The sequence below is a fragment of the Meleagris gallopavo genome, chromosome 3 (assembly GCF_000146605.3).
Source record: "Meleagris gallopavo isolate NT-WF06-2002-E0010 breed Aviagen turkey brand Nicholas breeding stock chromosome 3, Turkey_5.1, whole genome shotgun sequence".
Taxonomy (NCBI): Eukaryota; Metazoa; Chordata; class Aves; order Galliformes; family Phasianidae; genus Meleagris; species Meleagris gallopavo.
In genome coordinates, this window is record NC_015013.2 from 7,529,018 (window position 1) to 7,539,056 (window position 10,039).

Below are 10,039 nucleotides of genomic sequence, written 5' to 3' on the forward strand. Positions count from 1 at the left end.
CGCCTCTCTGCCGGCCCGCCCCCAGCGGAAGCCCGACCCTCTGCTTGCTGCCATGGGGGAGGTGCGGGGCGGCACGGGGAAGGTCTGTGGGGTGCGTTTAGATCTCTCGAGGTTTTGTAAAACGCGCAGTCAGCGCCTGAGTAGTTCCAGCCCCTTACCGTAACGTCACCGTCATCGGTGACGCTGTGGTAGGTGTGATCTCAGGGAATCCTTTGTAACAAAGTCTTAAAAGCCTGGAAAGTGAAATTCTCGGGTCTCCCACGGGCTGCTGGGTGTCCTGGTGGATGATAGCTTGGCCATGAACCGGCAGTGTGACCTCGTGGTCCAGAAGGCAGATGGTATCCTGGGGTGCATTAAAAATAAATGGGCAGGAGGTCCAGGAGGTGATCCCTTCTTTCTATCCTGGTGAGGCTACATTTGGGCTGCTGTGTCCCCAGATGAAGGCAGGGAACATCTAGGGAGAGTCCAGCAGACAGCCACAAATATAACTGGGTGCCTGGAGCATATCCATTACAAGGAAAGGCTGAGAGACCTGGGTCTGTTCAGCCTGGAGAAGAGGAGATTGAGGGGGGAATCTCATCAGTGCTCATAAATATCTGATGGGTGACAGTCGAGTGGATGGGGCCAGGCTCTTTTCAGTAGTGCCCAGCGAAGGACAAGGAGCAAAAGGCAAAATCTGCAACACAGGAAGTTCCAACAATCATGAGGAAGAAATTCTTTACTGTGAGGGTGACAGAGCACTGGAGCAGGCTGCCCAGAGAGGTTGTGAATTCTCTCTGGAGATATTCAAAACCTTCCTGAGCACTTTCCTGTGTGAGCTGCTGTAGGGAAACTGCTTTAGCAGGGGGTTTGGACTCCATGGTATCCAGACCATCGCTGGTTGGCAGGTCACTTCCAACCCCTGCGATTCTGTGATACTTTATACAGGTGTTAGTGATTCTTAAGAAAAGCGAGAGCCCCCTTCCCCCCCCCAGCACACATGCACACAAAAACATGGGCCTCTAGTTATTACAAATAGTAAATAACACAATTAAAGGGTTTCATTAAGCTTCTCAATATTATATATTCAAATAACAGCTGTTTCCAGTGGTGTAATGAGTCCAAAGAGAGCTTAGGAGGAATCAGATCGTTTCAGAGCTACTGACAGTAATATGAAGATGGCCTCTCACTGTGTATGTTTTCAGCTAGTATTTGAAGACACAGGACTTAGATGAATCTTTTGATTCTTAAATTTTCACCGAATTGAGTTCTATTTTTAAGAATAAAATTGACTGGGATTTTCAAGTGAAAAATACTGTATTTATTAACCCGTTAAATTTTGGTTACAAGTTCAGAAATTTTCAGACAGTGGAGAGCAGAGCACTGAGGTAATTTCTTACACAGGAAGAATGTATGCAGTGAGGGACTGTTGTGTGTGTCATTAGATACTGTATAGGTCATAATGGCTCTTAGGTACACTCAATCAACTGGAAAATTGACACCATAATCCCTTTCATCCTCCACTTGTGTGCTGTTAGAGCAATGAGATCTGTAGATTGCTTCTGAAGTGGCTTGTTGAAAAGCAGTGTTGCTCTGTGGCCTTAATGCAAGGTAAGAGCTAAATATCTTCTAAGAGAAGGATGTCTGGGTGACTGGGTTAGTCACTACACGTACTGCCATTTGTGTAGCTCATCTTGAGGTCAGAAAGATTGCTTTTGTGGCAGACAGCGTATGAAGATCTGTAGCAAGGCATATGACATTTATACACTGTTTTCATTTTGCTTAGGCCAGCAACGATGTTTGAAAATGCAGACTTTCTCATTCCCTGCGTAGTTCAGCCTTAATACTAACAGGAGAAGGACTTGAATCAGCAAGTTTGATGTATTCGCAGACAGGAATTACAAATGCTGGCAGAAGCTCTGTGATCTGGCCTTAGGTAATATAAAAGTTGTGGGAATATAAGTTTTCAGGAAACAGGGATTTTAATCCTTAATTTTCAACTTTGAGAAAATACTTGAATTTCTTTAGTGTTGTATATTTTCAGTTTTGTTGTGAATTTTTCAACAACTGTTGCTCTTTTAATTCACAGTAAATATTTCTAAACTCCTATGCTTCTTTTGCTGTTAAAAAGAAGCTATGCAGAAACAGCTGTCCTACTGCAAGTTCATTGCCATTGCTGCCTAAAATTTGGGAAAAGAAACGTGTCAACTAACAGTCACAGTAATCCTAGAAATGCAAGAACAGAGGAGACTTGTAAAAGCAGATGCTCAAGGGCAATAAATTGTGTCCTATGTAGAGTTTTTTTTTTACAGGTTCTTAGGAATGTAAAATAAAGGAGTGTCTACAAGCCTGCCGCCTCTCTGAAGTTATCAGGTCCCATGCTCAACTTAATTTCTTTTTTTTTTTTTTTTCTTTAAAGGTTGAGTAAGCCCAGTTCCTTTATTTCTTCTTGTAGTCACATTCTGAACTTCTTATTCATATTGCTATGCTCTGAACATTCTCCATTTAATCCAGAAAGTGAGGAACTCTAGCATTCCCATCACCATTGCATGGGATGGAATTGCATGGCTTCATTCTGAGCCCTATATGAGATTACTTAATAATATAAATTATTTAACGTACGAGAGCATTGAATTTCAAAAATATCATGATGATTCTTCATCAGCTGGGCACAACATCAATTTTTTTTTCTTTTTCTTTTTTGGACAGCAATGCAAGCTTCTGAAACAAATACATACCTTTCAACACAATTCTGCATGAAATTAGTTTGGATCGAGTTTTATGCAGATAAAATTCATTCTAAATAACTTTTTAATATCAATGAGCTGTTCTGTTAATTTAGTGATTATTTTACAGGTGATTATTTGATACTAAGACCTGAATTTGAACATGGTTTTGCTAGTTTATTCACTTGCTTTCCTGGTACTAATACAGGTAAAACCTTGTGTAAGTATTCTGCATGGCTATACAGGTTTCTACAACAAAAGCATAAGCTAAGCTTTCTGAGCTTTGCATATATATAAAGAACAGTGATGTAAGTGGGAACCAACAAATATGTAAAGCTAAAAGCAAAGAAATGCATTTGATTAGATAACCCAAGTGGGAATTGAGGACTTTTTTCTAGATTAGCAGCTCTTTGAGGCACAAGTAAGGCTGCATTTTTATAAGAGCTTAAGCAGACCAAAGTCAGCCTAGTTCTGCCTTTGCATGTTTCCACATTTTTCCAGGCCTTCCTGGTTTAGCTTCAGCTATCTGAAGAACATGAAGTCCTTCTGATGGACAATCCAAAAAGCATTTTGTGTAACTTACTTACATTTTACGTAACTAAACTAAGTTACTAACTTAATAAGTAAGTCTGACTGTCAGTTTAAACAGCTGCACTGTGAAAGACAGAGGTACAAATGTATGTTATGTATGTTCTTTCACCTGTGAATCTTTGAATGCTGTCCTATTTGGTAAAGGTAGAATATTGTTTGCACCTAATAGCCTATCATAAATTTGAATCCAGGTTCCTTTTCCCACATCAAAGCCTCATAACCATGCTTTGCACGCAGTTGTGAATGGTTCAAGGTCTCAAGGAGAAGTGGGGACCAGCTGCTCTGTAAGGGACAGAAGCTGAGGGAAATCACTCAGCCTGGGTTCAGACACACAGTGCCCATCTGAGGTGAGCAGGTCAGGCCCAGAGATGGTAGTGAGATTCAGCCAAGAGTCCAGATCATCACGGAACCTCAAGGTGATGGAGGCAGAGCTGAAGTCAAGCCAGAAATTCAGTTCTCAGGTTGAGGTCACGTTTGGAGGTGGTAGCCCGGGTCACAGTGCAGTGATCACCACACAGAGCTGTAGTGATAAGGCAAGTCTGTTCTTCACAGGTGGCTTTGTATGAGCCATTTGGCTACTTTTTGCATCAGCCAAAGATATGTAACAAAGAGCTAAACTATGTTTAGTGAAATTGTCTCAGGGTATACGCTTATGAACATAGAGTAGTGCCATTCACATACTGTCCCACATACCCAAAACATTTGAGAGGGCATCTCTCACAGAAAGAACAGCTGTGGGACTTGATCTCCTGATTCATAAAGCTTCAAAGACGTGTTTTTAGGTGTTAACATTTTCATGGACCACCTTTCTGACAGCATGAAAGAAGATATGTGTTTATTTTTATATTTAATATTTTTTCTATGGGATTTTTGAAGACTACGGGATTTTTGAAGTAAAGAGTAAAAGTTTGTATGTGTGGTACCCCAGAGTAAGACTGATTAAAAAAGGCAGCCTGTAACTATACATAACTATGTAGATGTCATGGGAAAACATCCTGAAAGGAGTGACTATCTTCAACAGCACTGCTCTTATCCTGAAATACACCCAGATTGAATGGAATGACTTCATATTTTTTTATTCTTCTGTCATAGCTGCATTTAGTTGTGAAACTGGGTGCAAAATTTTTGCTGTTACCACATAACAAAATAATGAAATCTATGTAGACTGCAGGATGGTCTGTCTGACTGCCATCTTTCCTTTCCCCACATCCTCTTTTCTTCCTTCACTTCATTCCTAGTCTTTTCTCGTTTTGCTTTTTTAGTAGTCAACCAAGGCCATCACATCCTCAGTGCTGCTGTTGTCAGTGAGACAGCTGAAGACCAAATGTTAACTGTGCTGCTGCTTGAAGCCTGCCAGATATGAGACTGAGTAATAAGATTGTGTGCTCTGACTCTTTTTCCACCAATGAGCTTTCAAGTGGGGACTGAAACTGTATGTTCTACTCTTTCTGATGTTTTCTGTCTTTTTGTTTGTGTGTCTGCACTAGGGAGTAGCATAGAATTCGATGAGCAATGACTTAAAACTACTGCCACTTATTTTATTGCTTTCCAATATGACTGAAGTAATACTATTGCTGACATTATCTGAAAGATGACAGACAAGATTTCCTTCTATCAGTATAATTGTAATGGCTAATAGGAAGGATACTTCAAAAATGGCAACTTTATTGACATTTTTATTTTATTTTTTTTCTCTCAGCATCTTGAGAATTCTGCAGTTAAATTCTTTGAAGTTAATACAACAGTTTCCTGTTAGAAAACGTAGGTCAAAACTTCTGCTGAGGAGCACAGTTCAAATGAAGTGCTGATTTTGACAAAATGTATGTAGTGAAACAGCCAGTTCCACTAGAGGGCATAGTTGTGTATAGAAAAACAAAACTGAGCCATGACAGTGTTTGTTTTCCTGGAAGTACGTTTTTCTCAAATGAGCAAAACATTACTGATACACTTTAACTGCAGTTCTTAAATTATTTTGTCTCAGAAGGACGCCTCAAAAACTCTACTGGTACAGATGGCATCAGTCTCAGTAGGTAGTAGCCACTTGTGTTTGCAGTGTTGCTTTCCTAAGCTCCTTCCTCCTGCTTAGGCAAGAGAAAATTGCTATTCCTGCTTTGCTTGTACTTCCATGGACAATACAGATGATATTAAAAAAATAAAAATAATTAAAAAAAAAATCAGACGAGAATTAGAACCTTCTGTCCTAGCAGAATACCAGGTTACACTGTTTCCAATGACTTATATATTGTCACTTCTGTCGAAATGATGTAAGGGAATTGACTTAGTAACAATTGATTTCAAATGAAGCCATGATATTGTGTCTTTGGGAGGAGGACCTTTCGTCTTACATACAGCAGCTGTCTATATTGGACAGGTTTAGCCCGTTAATTAGAAGACACATTGTAGACTGCATAGCTTATATAACTGATTTTGTCCCTGCTGTCAAGGAATTTAAAAGGATGTGTTAAGAGTGACTGAACGCTGTACAATAATATTTGAAGTAGTATTAAGTAGTTATGTCTGTGTCTGCTATTTTTTTGTTGCTCCTGTGTATAATTCTACTTGGGTAGTCATTATATCTTAAGATTAGATGTTGCCCTAGGCTGTAAGGCATAACTGCTTTGTGTGAGGAAAAGGTTGTATGTTCTCCTTCTCACTGCATTGCCAAGAAAATGCCAGTGTGACTACAGCTACACTTACAGATGTGTGTTTGGATGTGGGGTAGAGAATTTATGCAAAGCTTTTGTCTTTCAGAGGTGTTCCAGGAGTGAAACCTCTTCTGTTGCTATATGCTGTGTCAGCACTGGGAGGCTCTACTGATTCTCTGTGCTGATGTAAGTGAAGCAACAGAAACTGCTTACAGTGAGAGGACTACAAAAACACTATGAAAGTGCTACAAGTGGATGGGATGTGTCATGAAACACAAGGGCATATAAGTCATATAAAATATCCATTTCCCCTGTGTTTACTGATCTACTTTAGTTCTTCTGTATTACTTTCTATTTTCTATTAACATGACAATTTTTTGCTCCCCTGAATGTCAGAAGCTAAGTTGGAGGGAAGTAGAATGAGGCCCAGAGTGAGATGCTTGAAGGACAAGCATGCCATGTGTCAGCTTTATTGATAAGAGGCAATTAGTTCTGTGAAACCCAATTAGGACACAGTTTTAGATTTATACACACAGACTTTAATCACTCATTATCCAAGTGAACTCTAAAGGGAATTACAGGAGACTAACAGGAAGAAATGGCTGTTCCTTTGCTGTTAATGTAGGAGTTTTTTAAGTATTTGGTTCTTAACTGCTGATTTCAATGACTTCATCTTACATTAAATCAGCTCTTGTTTTTTTGGATTTTTTTTTTTTCCCATTAGCAGGATCTTAATCATCTGTCATACTGGCCTTTCTGGTGACAATTATCGCATGAGTTAATTTAATTTTTTTTATAACTCCTGCTCTTGTTTGCTTCTCTTGCTTAAGGCAATTTTTGTTGACACCTTCTGGCTGGCTGCTGAACATTTGGCTAATAGCTCTGTGCAGTTGTCAACTTCATACTGTTTGAAATTGAATTCTCTTTCCTCAGTTTGTATGGGTCTGCTGTTTACTAGCCTATTATGCATGGAATCTAATCCACTTATGCTGTAAGAAGCTTGGATGCAGAACTTTTTTTGTCACATTATGTTTTATTTATTGAGCATAATTTAGTTTGAATGAAATGAAATAGTCATAATGGTTCTCGTACTGTTGCAGAACTTTCTTATCGCAGTGCATTTTGTCAGTTTGATTTATTTTATCTCTCTGTTTATAGTTGTTGTGACGATCAGAGTTGCTTTACTAGTTACAGCAAAAGTACCTCATCCTCCTGGAAAGCACTCCATATTTCAAATTACAAAGTCAACTTTGGGGTAGACCTGAGAAGTGTATAGGCAAGTTTTGATTTAAAGTGGTGTCTGCCTTCTCTCTCTCTATCTCTCTGGTATATTTTTCATTTGGAAAGTAGCTGTCATTGCTGTATATCAAGATGAATTGCATAGACAGGGAAACATTGTTCATACAGAAAACCATTGGGATTGACAGTTACGTAGTTACGGAACTACGTCTATTCTGCCACATCTGAAAATAAGAGCACTTCAGTGCCAAATTTAAGGCACTACATTTAGTGATTCTGATGTGTATATCCCAGTATATAGAATAGCAAAACTGGATTGAATCACAGAATCACAGGGTTGGAAGGGACCTCAAGGATCATGAATCTCCAACCCCCCTGCCACAGGCAGGGCCACCAACCTCCACATTTAATATTAGACCAGGCTGCCCAGGGCCCCATCCAATCTGGCCTTGAACACCTCCAGGGACGGGGCATCCACAACTGGTTTGGACCTGTTTGTTGATGATATAATGCTCTGAGGTACACTATTCGCTTCTGTAAGATGTCTTCTTGGTTTGTACTTTCCTGGAACAAGAGAAAATGAGGTTAACATTCTTTGGGCCAAATCTCTGACACAGAAAGCATGGGAAACTGAAAGAGCCTTAAGCAAAAGGTCTGCATTAAACTGAGAAAGATAAAATAGTTTCCTGTTAGAGACGCATATGAAATCTCACCTTATCTCGGTAGCACAGATATACATCATTTATAGCAAAGTAAGAGGACCAAGTAAAGCTTAAAAATAATATTTTTGCTCTCAGAATAGCCCTCACTGTTAGTCACAACAACATTTCTAGCATACATATTTCTCAAAGATAGTTCCAGGCTTTCAAATTGATATCCTGCATCTTTCTCACTGAGAAAGGGCAATAAAATAAACCTAGACAGGGTTTTCATCATTCCTTAAAACAAAGAATTTTACATCTTTCAGAAGTTCTTTCTGTGCTGTGGATCAAGCGGCGCTTTAAAAATCATGCTTTTAATCATCATAACATTTAATCCCTTGTTCTCCAGAATTTCGTGCCATTTTTGCTGCATGCCTCCAACAATGGTGTGATGGAGTTAAGAGTTTAAACAAACATTTATTGTCCAGATTTGGACTTCAGCATTATGATATGACTATGAACTGCTCTCAGACCTTCAAACCATTCTCGTTCTTGGAAACTTCAAATGGTTGAGTACAAAAATTTGAGGTCTGTCTTTACAAGGCTAGAATCCTTTGCTCTTCCAACTCTGAATTATTATTTTTTTTTTTTTTGGCTTCATAAATTGTCTTGATTTGTTTATTTTATTAGGTAGATGCCAAATCCAGTAGTTCCAGCTAGGAAATGATTTTCACTGAGTAAGCAATAACCAGGCCATTGTTCATATTACCATTGTCTGTACATGGTAGCAACATTAAATACTTCACTATTGAAAAGGAAGAAAATATATTTTACAAATATGTTTCCATATGATGTGTTCTTCTGGACACTAAGTTGAACATGAGCCAGCAATATGTCCTTGCTGCAAAATAGCCTAGAGGTACCCTAGGGAGTCAGCCAGTCAAGGGAGGTGACTGCTCAGCCCTGGTGAGGCCATACCTATATTATTGTGTCCAATTCTTTTGTTCCCCAGTTAGAGAGAGACCTGAACATACTGGAGGGAGTCCATTGAAAGGCCACAAAAGTGAATAATGGACAGGAGCATCTCTGCTATAAGAAAAGGCTGAGAGAGTAGAGACTGTTTCACTTAGAGAAAAGAAGGCTCAAGGTAGGTCTTGTCATTGAATATGAATACCTGGAGAGAACATGAAAAGAATACAAGGTCTATGCAGGCAAGAGGCAATGGGTACAAACTGAAATGCAGGAGATTCATCTGAACATCACTGGGAGGATGACTGAGAATTGACAGAGGTTTCCAACTGAGGTTAAGGAGTCTCCATCCTTAGAGATTTTCAAAATCCATCTGGCATGGGCCTGGATAAGCTGCTCTGGGCAAACTTGCTTGTGTAGGTTTTAGATCAGATGACCTCCATGAGTCCCTTCCAACCCCAACCGTCCTGTGATTCTGTAACTGGTTATCATCTATGTAATTTTATTTGCTTAGGATACAGTACTGTATTTTCAGTTTATGACCTTTTAGGACCTCATTTGTACTTCCTTTTTATGCATTTGTACAAGTTTCAGAAGTTGACTTCACTTCTGTAGCCTGTACACTAAAGGCACAAATCTTTGAAAGGAAAGAATGCCCCAGACTTTACGTGTAAGACTGAGCTAAAACTGTGTTTTCTGATACTTACTGTAATATCACAGTGGTATTTTCTGCAAAGTCTTCTGTCCCTAGGAGTAATTCATTTATTTCAGATTAGCTCATATGATACTGGGGTTCTGAAAATGTTTTCTAAATATCATTAAATGAATATTTGTATAAATACAAACATACAAGGTTTTACATATTCACCAATTACTGATGGAATTATTGTCATATATCTAGAATTCAGGTCTTGTCAAACTTCTCAGCCCTAAGTATTCATGTTAGTTTAAAGATTTATTTTAGCATGGGATTTCATGCTTTTTTCCCCATAAAGATTCCATCTAAGAAAAAAAGAATAATACAATGTAAATCATATTTTACATATACATGTTATACATGCAGTACTGCATATAAATTCTTGTAATGACTCTTTCCAATACTTGAACTTTTGCAGTGGCAGAGGAAAATCTTAGCTACTTTATACTGGAGACTGTATTTTATTTCTCACTAAACCTACTTGGCTTTAAATAGACCATTCAGTGTCTTCAAATTTTAAGACAGGCTGAAGAACAAACTCCAGGAGAAAAA